General features: G+C 41.7%; 1 long non-coding RNA gene across 1 annotated transcript in view; it reads right to left on the reverse strand.

The window, feature by feature from the left end:
* Positions 1-12,914, reverse strand: part of LOC142070785 (uncharacterized) — a 134,450-nt gene extending 121,536 nt beyond the window's left edge. The window contains exon 1 of the long non-coding RNA XR_012666718.1: positions 12,836-12,914. This is a non-coding gene — a long non-coding RNA (uncharacterized LOC142070785). The remainder of the gene's footprint in view (positions 1-12,835) is intronic.
* Positions 12,915-14,911: the final 1,997 nt, after the last annotated feature.

The following is a 14,911-nucleotide window of genomic DNA, read 5'->3' on the forward strand; positions in this document are numbered from 1 at the left end:
CCAGAGACTGTCTTTCTGTTATGTGTTTGCACCCGTGCCCAACACAATGGGCCCTCATCCCAGACTGTGGCCCAACATGCTACCCCAATACAAATAAATAATAAACACCCAAAGATGGGAACTGAGAATGAAAGCGCCTCCTCAACCATAACAGTCTTGCTCCTAACAAGGCACTAGAACTACTGGCTCTATATCTGATCCTTCTCCTCAGATAAGGCCATCTACTGGTTGAGTAATACTACTAATGTTCAGTTTAAAGAGTGAAATTCACACTTTGTTGAGGGCTAGCACAAGGCCCATGCAATATCTAAGTCCCACTTATGTTTTCAGAATGGGGCTTAAGTGGTGCATAGCCCTTGTGCTCATTCTCTTAACGGGGTGAATTTCACACAGAGGAAATAATTTGAAACTTGTCACTAGAGCTGGCTGAGATTTTTAAGTATTTTCACAAAAAATGTTGGGGGGACGGAAGCAAAACATTTTTGATTCATTCAAAGTTTCAGGATTTTTAATAAATATAATATCAGAATCAAAATAAAAAAAATATATTTTTTTTGTTTTCTTCATTTCGTTTTTTCAAGTTTCCCATACGCTTTACTCCATTTCCTTACTTTTTTTCTCCGTTGAAAAGTAGAAGAGAGAGTTTGTTCCTTTTCCTTGTTTCCTATTCCCTCTTAATTATTTTTCCCACAGGAAAAATATATATTCATAAAGTGTAAAAAAAAAAAGAGGGGGAAATTTATTTAAAATAATAAAGTTTGGCAGAATAAAAAAATTCTCAAAGTTTTTAAAGAAAAAGTTTGACAAAATTTGGACTACCTAAAATGCAGTAAAATGGTCAAAATAGTGACTATATAAAATTATAAACATTCTTACTCAAACTATTTGCTCCTTGCGCGTCTTCAAGTCATACTTTATTGACTGTAAACAAGTTTTTACTGCTGACAGCTCTGAAGAGCGCTAGGAGAGTGAGAAAAATGCTATTCTGGTGCACACAACATGAGCATAACTGTCAACTAATTTCTTATAGAAGACAATTAAAATTCTCTCTATTACATTTTCACTAGTAATTAAGATACACAGCTTGATTTCCAGGTCCTGGGTTCAGTTTATAGGCCTCACATTTAGAAAAGCCAACCTTCAACTACTGAGCAAATTAGGGAAGCTACTGAGAGAGTAAACAGGGAACCCCACTTAGCCATTTTTAGACAGTATTACTGCACTTTGGGATCTCATTCAGCCAGAGAAATTATTCCTTATTTCTGATAAGCTAGTACTCTTAGATACTGAGATGTTAAGGCCAGAAGAGACCATTAGACCATAGTCTGACCTCCTATATATCGCAGGCCATTATATTTCACCCAGTTACCCCTGAATTGACCCCAATAACTTGTGTTTTGCTAAACCATACCTTTCAGTCTTGATCTGAAGACACCCATCACTTCCCTTGGTAGTTTCTTCCAGTGTTTACTCCCCTTCATTCATGGGCGGTGGGTAATGTAGGCTGAAGGAGGCTGTGCCTCCCCAAACAGCCAGGTGTGGCCCCACCCACACTCTGCCCCCAGACTCCCTCCTGCTTCCAACTCTATGGCTCCCCCTGTGCGATGGCCCCAGCTAGGGCTAGGCCACTGTCCTCCCGCCCTCTGGGGTTGGGGCTGTGGTGCCACTTGCCTTCCCAGCACTCCGGGGCTGGGGTGGGGGTTGGCAGCCGGGGGGGGGGCTAGCCTGGGGTGGGGGTTGGCAGCCACGGGGGTGGCGGACTCTGGGCTCCGGTGGGGGGTGCAGAATGGGGGGCTCAGGCAGAAGGAGCAGGGCTGGGGGCTAGCCTCTCCCAGCCAGCAGTTCACGCGCCACCCATGCCTTTACTGTTAAAACTTTGGATCACTCTATCTGGGTGCTCCTAGAGTATATCTTTTCTGATATCATCCTACCTGCTCTATTCTAGTACAAAAACAAAAAGCAAGCCAAACTAGGGATGAATGAAGCAGTTTGGATAAGAACCAACCAACCCTTCGCCTGAACCTGCATCTTTAGGATCCTATTTTGATAAGACCTCAGACTGGTTTTCCTCTTTGTCCCTGAAGTTTTGTGGTTGAAAATAACTGTGGGCACAATTTTGTGTGTGTAATTATAAGCTGGCAGTTGATGTCATTCAGCTTTCTGATTGCACCTAGAGATCAGGTTTAGTTCATTCCACTTCTGCCTTGAGACACAAAAATTGCATCAAAATAAATGCAAAAAGAAAAGGAGTACTTGTGGCACCTTAGAGACTAACAAATTTATTTGAGCATAAGCTTTCGTGAGCTACAGCTCACTTCATCGGATGCATTCAGTGGACTCTATCAAAATAAATTATTTCAGAGTAGCAGCCATGTTAGTCTGTATTCGCAAAAAGAAAAGGAGTACTTGTGGCACCTCAGAGACTAACAAATTTATTTGAGCATAAACTTTCATGAGCTACAGCTCACTTCATCAGATGCATTCAGTGGAAAATACAGTGGGGAGATTTATATACACAGAGAACATGAAACAATGGGTGTTACCATACACACTGTAACGAGAGTGATCACTTAAGGTGAGTTATTGCCAGCAGGACAGCGGGGGCTGAAAAAACCTTTTGTAGTGATAATCAAGGTGGGCCATTTCCAGGAGTTAACAAGAACATCTGAGGAACAGTGTGGGGTCTTAGCACACACCTAAATGACATCAGTTACACATGGTCACGGCTATGGACCTGACAGACCTGGCCTACCTGTGGAAGAGAGACTGTTAAAGAAGCAAGCTGTTATGGACTAATGAACTGTAACCTGGAATTCCAGGGGAGGGGGTCACCCTTAGTCAAAGTAACCCAAGGAGGGACATGACGCATATTGAAATCTTGTTTTGAGAACTGGACATTCAGATAAGTTCCAAGACTGCTTTCAAGGTTGTGTTGTGTTTGAGTTACTATTGTTTGGGGGAAATTCAGAAAAACTTTGGAATGGGGACTGTCATATAGCCTGGATATTATCCTAAAGCCTGAAAAAGCCTAAACCCCAGTGTAAACACATGGGCAGCTTCTTTTTTGTTGGTTCTGCATTAAGAAGTCTGTCCCTTCCCTTTGCTTTTATTTTTTGTTCCAAGTTACAGCTTCAACCAAGCTGGTTACAGGTTACGAGCCACAGATTTCTTCATGTAACTGTAGAAAGTCCTGGATCCTAATCATTACTTGATAGGTGCATGTAGGCTAGGAAAGAGCACAAGGGAACCTTCGTTGCCCTGTTGTCATCTCCTGATCCAGCCTTCCTCAGACAAGGAATGTTCAAGAATGGAGCAACCACTGCAGCCTAAGCTGATAGCAATCAGCACCACTCAGCTACTACCTGAGAAGAATGCTTTGTTCTGTTCTTTTCCTCACCCACCCTCAATTTTCCTTTTCTGGCTACTCTTATCTGAGTTTGGCTGAGGAAATTGACTGGATAAAACTAACAACTTTGGCCCCAGTCTAGGAAAGCATGTAAACATATGTTTAGCTGTAAGCATCTGAGCAGTTCTAGTGACTTCAAAAGGGCTGCTCGCGTGCTCAAAGTTAAGCACATGCATAAGTACTTTGCGGGACTGGGGCATTTGTGCATCAGCTGATAACATTTAGGTTTTATTCCCCCTTAATATTTCCCTCATGGAAGAGCAGAGATAAGAAAGGAAAAGTTGGTTTTGTAATTAACAGAGGGTAGGCACAAGTGAGAGGGGTGGGGAAGGGGGGAAGGGATGGAGAAATATTAATGGTTTATAATTATATTGATTGATTGTAATGGTTTAATTTTATTTCTACTTATTTTAATTAATTATTCAGAGAGTCTCACCTTTAAAAAAAACTAATAGTTTATCAAGTTTTCATCAACAGCAAAATATTTGAATGAATGTTTTAAGAGGGATTTATTTATTATACACACACACACACACACAAACACACAGCATAGCTACTTTATTAAAATGCAGAGACTGAAATGTTGGTAGGATTTGCTATGACAAAAGGCCTGTTTTATTTGTGGGAGACCTAGTGTGATAAAATGACTCCTTAGCATAAGCTTAAGTGAACCAAACAGGGCCCAAGGGCCTACCCTTAGGTCAGGAATTTTGCCGTCTCATTCTATATAACCAATAATTGACTACAGAAAGACAGGTACACTGCAAGCTTGCAGAAGTTATCATGAAACAGGGGGCCAGTTTGGAGGCTTGTGCACTATTTGGTAATTTAGTTGCCAGCCAGTTAAATCATATACATCAATGCCGTCTATTAAAAAATTGATTGACACAAGTGCCTAAGTCAATGATCAGAAGTAAGATTATGGAGAGCCAGAATGCCACATATAGATCATGGGCAGGTATAAAACTTATTATGGCCACAGAACACGTGCTAATATGGTTATGCATCTGAATAGTTACGTAAAGGAGAAGTATAATAGATATAACCTAGTTCCCTAAATATTGGGTTCCTCAAAGTCCTGAAACAGCATCTACTGTTTTGTGACCTGTTCTCTGCCAAACTCCATTGAAAGAGCTTTATCTTTGTTTTCCACAACTCTTAGGGGGACGTAAGTATTCCTAGAGTTCTGAGAGCTAACACTGCTTTTCTTTCTATAGGTTGCCTGGTTATATGAATAAGTATACTTATTTGGTATGTAATTAAAGCTTGTATCAGTCTCTAGTGCGTATTCCATCAATCTCCCAACAAGAACCTGTGCTAAAATACTACCACTAATCCTGGTACAGGCACTTACATGATTGATCAGTCTACACACGTATTCCACATTTTGGTCATATAATCACACACTTTTTATGGCTATTGTCACACACTGGATAATTGGAACATTGAGAGGTACGCCTTTAACACTTGGATCAGTATGACGAGCTATTTCTTCCTCTTTACCCTCTGACATTTTCTGATTTCAGCGTGGTAGGAAACCGGGAAAGAGCCAATTCTTGTGCTATTTCCTTCCCCATGTGGTTGTATGCTTATTCTGTTGCCTGAGCCCCGCTTGCCTGCCATTTGAGGAAAGCACAAGATGAGGAGAGAGGTTACCTCTGAGTGCAAGTAAAGTAGGTGGTCACATATCTGCTTTCAATAGAAGCAGAGTGACAATGTTTAACCAAGGGAAGGGGCAAAGCAGGACTAGAGAGGATTGAAATATTAATTCTAAAAGAAAGCAAAGTAAAAAAATGAGACTGTTTGTTGCTCTACGAAATGAATAATTACTCAGCCATGCTCCACAGCTGTGCCAACTCCTGAATTGTTCAAGCAGGTTGCAGCCAGCAGCCCAGACAATGTCTCAGACAGGAAACTTGATGGGAACAATGTCTGTTATTAACCCACCGAATCTGGCAGTGAAACAAAATGAGAAACCTCCATAAAGTGGTTGCTACTGCTACTATTACTGTTACTCCTAAAAATAATAGTAAGCCCATTCGTGAGGTCCATGCTTGAGAAAATCTTATGACGTCAATGGGAGGTTTGCCACTAGCAGGAATTATATCTTCTTTTTTATAATGCTTTTTATTCTGTGCCTGCTTTGTTTGAACTTCAATGCATGAAGGATTAGGACTTCTCTGAGGAGGCAAGACAAAAGTGATGAGAGTAAGTTCTATGCAAAACGTAATATAGCAATTGCTACTAAGAAAAAAATGTAGCAGAATTTAATACCTTAACCTTAAGAGTGGTTCATTTATGTTGTAGTAAATAATCATTTGTCATAAGAGAAATTATTCCAAGACAAACAAAGAAGTTAGGAGGAGAGTAGGATGACAGTCAGATATGGGACTGGCTACAACCATAAAGGTTACAGTGGTGGGGCCACCATAGAAGACAAACAGATGATAGGATGCCAAAGAAACTAATGCAAAGTAGTCAAGGTCAGTCAGACAGAGGCCAGCCATCAACTAGATGCAGGACATCATACACAGGGACATGACCAGGCTGGGTTTCATGGAGGAACAAGCCATGGACAGGAATGAATACCGACACTGTACTGCTCCCCATGCCCGCAAGATGAGAAGAAAGAAAAAATCATAATAGCATCTTCCAGCCAAAAGTCTGTTAATTGGAGGTGTGCCAGCTGCAAAAAGCATAGGGTGGGTGGGAGAGAGAGAGTAAGTGTATAAATATAAGTTATTTTAGAAGTGACCAACTGCAAACAACACACATTGGTATCACATACTTTCATTACTGACCTATAGTTGGGATAGGAGAAAATTTCTGTAGCTCCAATGCTACTGTATAGTGTTGCTTGGCACATATTTACTTTTAGAGGTGTAATTTCTCTTTTCCAATTTTTCCCTTATAAAAAAATTATTTCATTTGTGAATGAAGCGTGCCAACTAATGTATTCCTGTGGTCTGCATTTGATATAAACGGAGATGAACGTAAGATGTTTTAGCAGTATAAAGGGGCATTGTCAAAGGATTTTGTTGTAGCTAATGAGGTTTATGGCCTGTGTTATACAGAAAGTCAGACTAGATGATCGTAATGGGCTCTTCTGGCCTTAAGTTCTATGAACAGTTTGAATTTTGTGTCCTCTCCCTTGTTCGTAGTATTAATCTCTTCTTGGATTCTAGAAGAGAACATATTTCCTAACTAGTTTTGTCCATTTCTGTACAGCAGACACTGATTTTTGCACCCATTCCTTTTGTTCTTAATGGAACTTGTACTTAACATGGCATCAGTCACTGCTTCTTTAGTTCTGCGCTACCGTTGCTCATGATGTCAGTTCAGCTGTGAGAGTACAGTGTGAGAGTTAACCTGTGCTCCCTCTGCTGGCTCTGAAGCGCCAGGATACACAGCACTGTGGACTAAGGTTTTCAAAGGTTCCATCTAAATATACAGCACCTCTTAGTTGCAGGCACAAGTGCACTGACACATTTTTGAAGCACAATTTTAGGTAAAGAGTGCAACAGGAAATAGAGCCTTTTCACACCGACACTTGAATGCCGCAACTCGCTTTGTGTGGTGATGGGGCCCCTCAACTCCTATTAACTTCATGGGACTCTGTGCATGAATAGGGACTACTTACATGGGTAATGGTTTGCAGGAGCCAGCCCGTCACTTAAATTCTATTGAACTAAGTAAGAGCTGTTCCACACAACCATTTTTAAAAACATGTTGTATTTGTAAGTGTGCTTCTTACAGCTTATTTCTGTACACAGCTAAGAAATCCAAATAAGCCATGAATGCTGTTACACCAGTACAGGAATAGCTATATCAATATGAAGACTTTTTATAGCGATATAAATGCATCCGCGCTCGGAGATTTATATCACTTTAACTATCCCACTATAGTTGAAGCCGTACAACTGACTCGTGCAGATGAGGCTTCTGTCCAGTAGTAAGCATTGGCAGGATTTGGGCTCTAACTCAGGCAAATACCGTACAAAAGTACAACATAGGATAACAGTTCAGGCATGGAAGTTACAAAGGCAAAGGGGAGGATTTCACTTTAGTGAAGTCAATGGGAGTACTTGTGGGAATAAAGTTATGCACAGGCAAGACTGATGCTTCCTTTTGCAAAACAACTTAACAATTGAAACAAAACAAGAGTAAAAGCATCAGGAAAAAGCAGCCCAATACTAGTTTATAAATTGGTAATCAGGAAACAGACAAATAAATAAAATATTAAAGTGACTAAGTAAAAATATCTGGTAATGTGTAAATATTGTGTAGTTTATGATCAGTGAAGCTGATACTTTAGTTATCTAGAGTTAATAGTAATGTGCAGGACTGTATCCATTGAGAGTTTCTCTCCTCTTATCATCATCGTATTTAATAATTTTTTAAATTATGTATAGCCAGGGTGATAAGTAGACTCGGGAAACGCCTTTTCAGTTATTTGCAATTAATTTACTAGTCACCACAATAAGTCTCTCTAGAAGACTTTTGTCCAGTTCACATTTGTGACCTTTTCAGGAGGATCAACTAGCACTTCCTCATTTAGGGCCTAAATCTGTAGTAGATGCTCTACATGAGGAACCCCTACTGAAGTCATGATTTATAGTATTGATGTGTTTTCCTGTATTGGAACTTACACCAGTATAAAGAAATGTGGACAAAAATATCATTTGCTGAAAGCCAAAGGCAGCATCAGAGAGTGCTCATTACGCCTCAAGAAGTGTTGCTTAATCAAGATAAGGATTAGAGAGTTAAGCAAAGAATTCGTAGTGCTTGTATCTCATGGACTTGCTTATTTTCTGTTCAAGAATCATCAGAAAACAAGTTATTTTCTCAGATGGCCTTATTGTTCAAATTTATTCACTGATTTTTAAAAAACAATTTTTTTTAAACAAATGTTGGCCTATAGAATGTTCACACAGTTTATTGTATGTATTCGATATGTGATATTCAAAATTTAAGCAGGTTATTTTTGAATAGACACATAGGGAACAGAAACAATAGTGCATGACTTAGATGAGTGTAACCTTTATAACCATATTTCTAGTGGCACCTTAGAGACTAACCAATCTATTTGGGCATAAGCTTTCGTGAGCTACAGCTTATGCTCAAATAAATTGGTTAGTCTCTAAGGTGCCACAAGTCCTCCTTTTCTTTTTGCGAATACAGACTAACACATCTGTTACTCTGAAACCTGTCATATTTCTAGTGTGAATGCTGACCAGGATGAATTCAAAATTTGCTTTCCACTTATATTCTCTTAGCATTTACGCTCTCTGGATATATCCCCATCTGTAAACTCACTCACTAGACCATTCAATGACCTGAATGCAAAAGGAAAGGGGGGAGGTGAACACAGGCAAAAGTTATTTCTTTAGGTATTTAGTCAACTTCAGTGACAATAGTGAGGATAAGCTGCCCCAGAAAGATGGCATTCACTCACTGCTGTCAGGTTTTGGACATTTGGCACCATATCAAGCCCTAAGAATGTTCAAATCAGTTGTATCAGTTGACTGTGGCACATTTAATGCCACTCATAATGCAATGAAGCTACTGGCGCTGTCAGAGGAGAAGACAGCTCCAGCATCCCAACTTATGAATGGATATGTTTCTTTAATGTGTAATTTATTAGTCCCATCATTTTAAAAAAACTTAATTTTTTCAGCCAATAGTCCTCTCACTGAGAGTGTCCCAAATTCGGAGTCACTCTCAGTCTGAGCAAGACAAGAAAAAATCATCATCGACAGGAGATGGAGGCTCCATCAGTTGCAGCAAATAAGAGGAGTTTTGCTTGAATAAGGACAGAGTCCAAACCTCAAAAGTTAGTCCTTTAAGGTCAAATGACCAAGGGCCTCAAGAGCCCACGCTTTGTTATTACATAATGTGTCAGAGTTTTTACTTTAGACATGAAAGAACAAGACCCAGATTATCAAGTATAACCAAGAAGTGCATACTGCGCTTCCTCCTTCCTCAACCTGCTCCAGGCTGGGCTCAAGAGCAGCCAGACCTCAATGGGACACAGGGACAGTTCAGCTGTACTCCTTACACTAGCAGCATTGACTGAGTTGAGTTAGGCGCTGCAACAGCTTTACATCACTGGAGGACTGGGGCAAACCTCCCAGGGTCAGCTACACTGGTTTTAAGGCCATAATTTGCCAGCAGAGCAGCATAAAGTACCCAGGGTGAGATTTTCACTCCAGAGCCAGCCCCTCTACACCAGGTAAAAGGGATCTAAAAGCCCCAGAATCAGCCAGGGGAGAAATGCACCGGTGTAGAAACTGAGGATGACAACCATGGGCTATCCTCCAAAAATTCCTTGTAAACGCTGGTGCAGGGAGTGTGGTGGGATCAGCATGTAACACTGCAGAAATTCCAGGCAGTACAGCTGTCCACCGGGCAGCCTGAGGAGGCATAAAATAAAATCCCTCCCTCAAGAATGTCTGAATTACCGCAGAGGCTGCTCTGGCCCATGGAACAGCGCAGAAATGAGGGTGCAAAAGTGGCTTACAACCGCTTCTGACCCACTTCCCGCTGGACTGCACGTTCTGTGCTGCCCTGTAAGGCCATATCTATCCTGCAGCTGTAAGATAATTCCCAGCTCCGATATATGTGCATACACTAGTTCTGTTCAAGTTAGCATGTGAAAAGTAGCATGTGAGCACAGCATCATGGGTGGTGGCTCAGGCTGGCCACCCAAGTACAACCCCATCTGAGACTGTAGGTACGTACTCATGTGGTTAGCCTGAGCCACTGCAGCCACACGGCTATTTTTAGCATGCTAGCGCACATACATCTACCCACGCTGGGAATTGCACCTCCTAGCTGCAGGGTAGACACACCATAAGAAGCACAAAGCAGAATCTCAGGCTAAGCATTTTAAAGAGTGAGGACCAATGCCTCAACAGTTGCAAAGTGGTGCAGCTCCACTCTAGCCCTGAATTTCCCATCGTCCATTCCATATAGGCAAAAGTCTGCCCTCAGTTACCTGAGTGTAAATCAGTTACCCTGGTGTCATTCCATTAAAGTCCATGAAGTAACTCCAGATTTACAAAGAGCAGAATCTAGCCCAATTTTGTCTTTTGTGTACAGCCCCCACCTTATATGTAAACCCCAGTTTTTCTCTAAATGCTCTAACTCTGTTGGCCATGCTCCACAATGTGCATTTTATCTTCTTGTTTCTGTTTTGTCTAACTTCTGTGTCTGCATTCCTTTGGGGGTAAGGGCCTATTATCTGTTTGGCATGGACCTGCCACTGCACAGCACCATGGCAATATATATATATATATATAGCCTTATATAAGAGCAAGTCTTCATTTCTCACTCAGTCTTCCTGCAATCAGACTAGCAATGACTCCAGTTTGCATGAGTAAGAACAGTTTAAAAAGCTAAATAAAGACCCATGATTGTGCCTTAGATGATTAATTACCGCATGTGGGAGGAATGAGTTGGGTGTTCTGACACGATCTAGTGCTACTGAGCTGGTGAACAAATGGACAGGGTTACCTCAAGTAAGGAGAAGCATGCTGCACTATGCTCCTCTTCTGGAGTTTAGGAAAGGGGAGTTTTAAAACAGGGAAAATGTTTCTGTGAAGAAAAGTGTTGCCAAAAAAATGGCAGATTACCAAGAAAACTTTCCAAACTGATGGTTACCAGTGACTAAAGCTGCATACGGTACCCGGGAACCCATTAGTCAGATTCTGTTGGGTAAAGGTTTGAAATGGCTCCTCCTTAGACAGGCTTGCAAGTGTAAGAGGCCTTAAGGGCCTGAGTTTACTTCAGTGGTGGCCAGCCTATGCTGGGCAGAAGTTCCTGGTCATGCAGATGACCCCTTTTGAGTTTTTTCAAAATAAGAAACTGAGCCAGGGTCTCCATCTACTTGGCCTTGAAGCTCACAAAGGCTGAAATAGTTTCTAAAGTGATGATGACTCCATGTGTTGGACTCAGCAAGCCAGTAAAGTAAATAAAAATGCAGAAGGACATGGGGAAGTTTTTGGCATAGGTGGACTCCCGGGGCAAAACTGTCCCCAAAATGGAGGGCTTAGTCATTACTTAAGTCTTGTGTTTAAGGATTTAAGCAGAAGATTGGGCCGTGTGCTGTGAGCAATTTCTCCCTTGAAGAGAGATTGAGGTAAGCAAGCATAAGCTTGATAGGGACTAACAGGACAAAAGAAAGGGTAGTCTTATTTTTAAAGTGGTGTATATCATGCTAAAACAATACTTTGCTTAAATTAGAAGAGGGCCATTGCAACCACCAGCAAAAGTCTCATTGATTTCCATGGAGCTGAATCAAGTCCTGTTGACTTAAACAAAAAAATCAGAGTTGAACATCAAAATAAAAAATAAACAGGGGGAAGGGAGTAATATAGAGCCATCAAAGGGGTCAAACTAAAAATGAAACGACTCTGCCAGTAACAGTTGTAAGCTATTGTTTTGCTGTCAGGACAGAAGGGATGTGAAAATGAGTGAGGGAAGTTTCCCAGTGGGTCTCCCTGAAGATTTACATAACTGCTTCTAAGGAAGAGAGGCAGGGAGAAAACTACTCTGGGCCCATAGGAAGCTGAACAAACTGTAGGGGCACAAGTGAGTGTGCAGTGTAAAGAGAGGGAAATGCAGGAGTTTGGGGAATTAAGAGGTTTTTCCTAAAATTCTCATCTCTACATGCTAGCTGCAAACAATCCCTGCTCACGCATACTACCCTGACATACTTACATAAGGGCAGGTTAATGCCCTACGTAAATTATTGCCAGTCCTGCTTTGCACTACCTGATTCACTTTTCCCTGGAACAGTTCATTACATCATTCCTAGGATTCTACCATGAGTCAAGTGACCATGCCTCCCAACCTATATTAACAACACAACCAATAGTTGAGTGAAGCAATAAGACATTCCCTCTCCCTCGCCCCCCCCCCCACCTCCCACCAGCCAATATTGACTTGCTTGCTCTCCTTTGTCTCTTGCGGTATTACTATGTGGCGTCCATTCCTTGCTCTACTAGAGATCAAAGGGAATGAGAATAAACATCTCCATCTTTTCTTCTAACATTCTGTCTAATATCCATGGTATTTTTATTGTGGAGAGGAGCGATTTGTAAGAAGAAATGAAAATCTATAGTGTGTCAGCTCATAGAGGCTAATGATGTTTATACAGACATACCACACTGATGGAATAGTCCCAACATTCCCTACACAGTGTAGAAAAAAAGAGAAAGAGGAGTGACCCAATCCTCCCCTCCCCCGCCTCTTTCCTGCTCAGCAACCTGTACTTGACCCTCCCGAGCCTGGCTCTGCTCAGCCTCCATCCCGCCCAGCCGGAGCCAGAACACTGATACCAGGCAGCTGATGCTCTGCCTCATCCAAAACACACACTTCTTGAAAACACACACTCACTGCATACTTGGGGGGAGGAGAAATACCCACCTTCTGTATTGCAACTTCAGTGAATTTTCACTTGCTCTTGGAAACAATTGGACAGGATGTTCTGTGCTGCTGCTGTTTGCCAAATGCTACAAGTGTTAGGAGAAACTGGTCCACTTCAGTGTGAATATTTTGAATGCCTGGGGTGGGGGGGGGGGAGGGGGAAGGGGAAGGAGGATGTTTGGCCAAAAAATGTCAAGCCTAGATGTGTATGGTTAGGCACCCAAATGCCTGTTTAAGCACCTGGCCTTATTTTTCAAAGGCCCTGAGCCTTCCCAGCTCACTGAAGAAAATAGGAATTATAGGTGTTTGGCAACCTCTGAACGTCTGGCCATTGACACTATCTCCTGTTACTAGACATTTGCATTACTGTAGTAGCTAGGAGCCCTAGTCATGGACTCAGGGGTGCTGGAAAAATTTGTGTAGTTGGGGGTGCTGAGAGGCATTGAACCAAACGGTACACCCTGTCTATAATAGAATCCACTTCAAACTGAGGGTGCTGCAGCACCCCCCACACCCTTAGTTCCAGCACCTCTGAATGGACCATTGTGCTGGGTGCTGTACACAGACAGAACAGAGATCGTTTCTTAGACTCGGGCCACAAAGAGGGCAACATTTTCACAGTTGGGTGCCTAAAGTTAGCTACAGATTTAAGTGCCTGACATTAGGCACCTAAGTCTGAATAGGCTATCTTTTTGTTGAAGGTGTGAATGATAATGAAAGAACACTTTTACTTTGGTAGTGCCTATATGCCCACTGGCTTGTGGACCCACTGTGCTGTACAAAGACATAGTAAGTGACAGTCCCCACTCCAAAGAGCTTGCAGACAACACAGTTACAGAGCAAGCAAAAGAACATGACAGCCTACAACATGCTTCGTTCTTCTGTCAAGCAAAGGCGGCCTAGAAATCACGAGGAATTTGTGACCCTGCTTAATTTGAAGTATAAACATTTGCACCATGTTGTAATGGATGGCAATGGTCATTTTTCAGTCAACTGATATTTTTAAGCCGACCCATGCTTCCTTTCTCCTCCCCTTTTCATGATGACCATCCTGAAGACTTGATACTGCTGTGTGCCCTCAACTCTCACCAATGTCAAAGGAAGCTAACAGCACCCAGCACCAGTAAAAATCGAATCTTTAATCATCAAAACTACTTTCCGAAGGCCTGGAGGCTTTTCCATGAAGATCTCTATTCAGCTACAGATCAGGCCAGCCCCTCCTCAGTGTGTGAGGACTGATTAGATCACATCCAGCGATGAGACAGCTCTCCAAGTCATGCACCAAATTCTTGAGACCCAAAATAGATTGCAAGGATAATATAAAGATACTGATGTCTGCGAGAGCTTTGAAAAGCCCGCTTGTCAGGCAAGTTTCCATCTTTAAAACCAATAAAGTAGCTTATTCAATGTGCTTATGATGTTTTCTAACTCCTGCTCATAGAACTACGTTTGGTATCAGAATTTAAAGTGCCTGATTACAATGGTACCTACGGTACACTGGTGATACTTTTATCCTCAACCCTTATAGTCAGAGATGTGATCATGTCACTCATGAGATATGGATTCCATTGTTTCCTGTATCTTTGAATGCAGCCATGACATAGCACTATGAGTATCTCGAGATATTTGCCAACTCTGATCTCTGAATATTTTTTATTAATTTAATGGAGAATCATCCTGCAAAACTTCATTTTTCTATGTCTGGTCCTTTCCTGCTTAGGGACTAGCTTTTAATCAACAAATACACAGTTTACACTGCTCTTCACTTGGGCCACTTTCTACATTTCTATTCAAAGTCCTCCAACATGGTCAATGCACCAGAAGAAATTTTATTCTGTACCTGAAATTGAGAGGATGAATAGAGACCTAAGTGCCAATTATTTTCTTCCCCTCCTCCCAATAAAAATGTGTTAAATCTCTGTAGACAGCTCCCAGATGTTATGATTGCACAGAAGATGGAGGACTTTCCTGCCATAAGCAGATACTCTTTATTCAGTAAACCAGTCCAAGCCACTGCAAACTTGGAAGTCTCCATTAAGCTGACATCCCATAAGTTTCACCCTGTGTGAGTGGCAC

This window comes from Caretta caretta, chromosome 2, assembly GCF_965140235.1.
Source record: "Caretta caretta isolate rCarCar2 chromosome 2, rCarCar1.hap1, whole genome shotgun sequence".
NCBI classification, from domain to species: Eukaryota; Metazoa; Chordata; order Testudines; family Cheloniidae; genus Caretta; species Caretta caretta.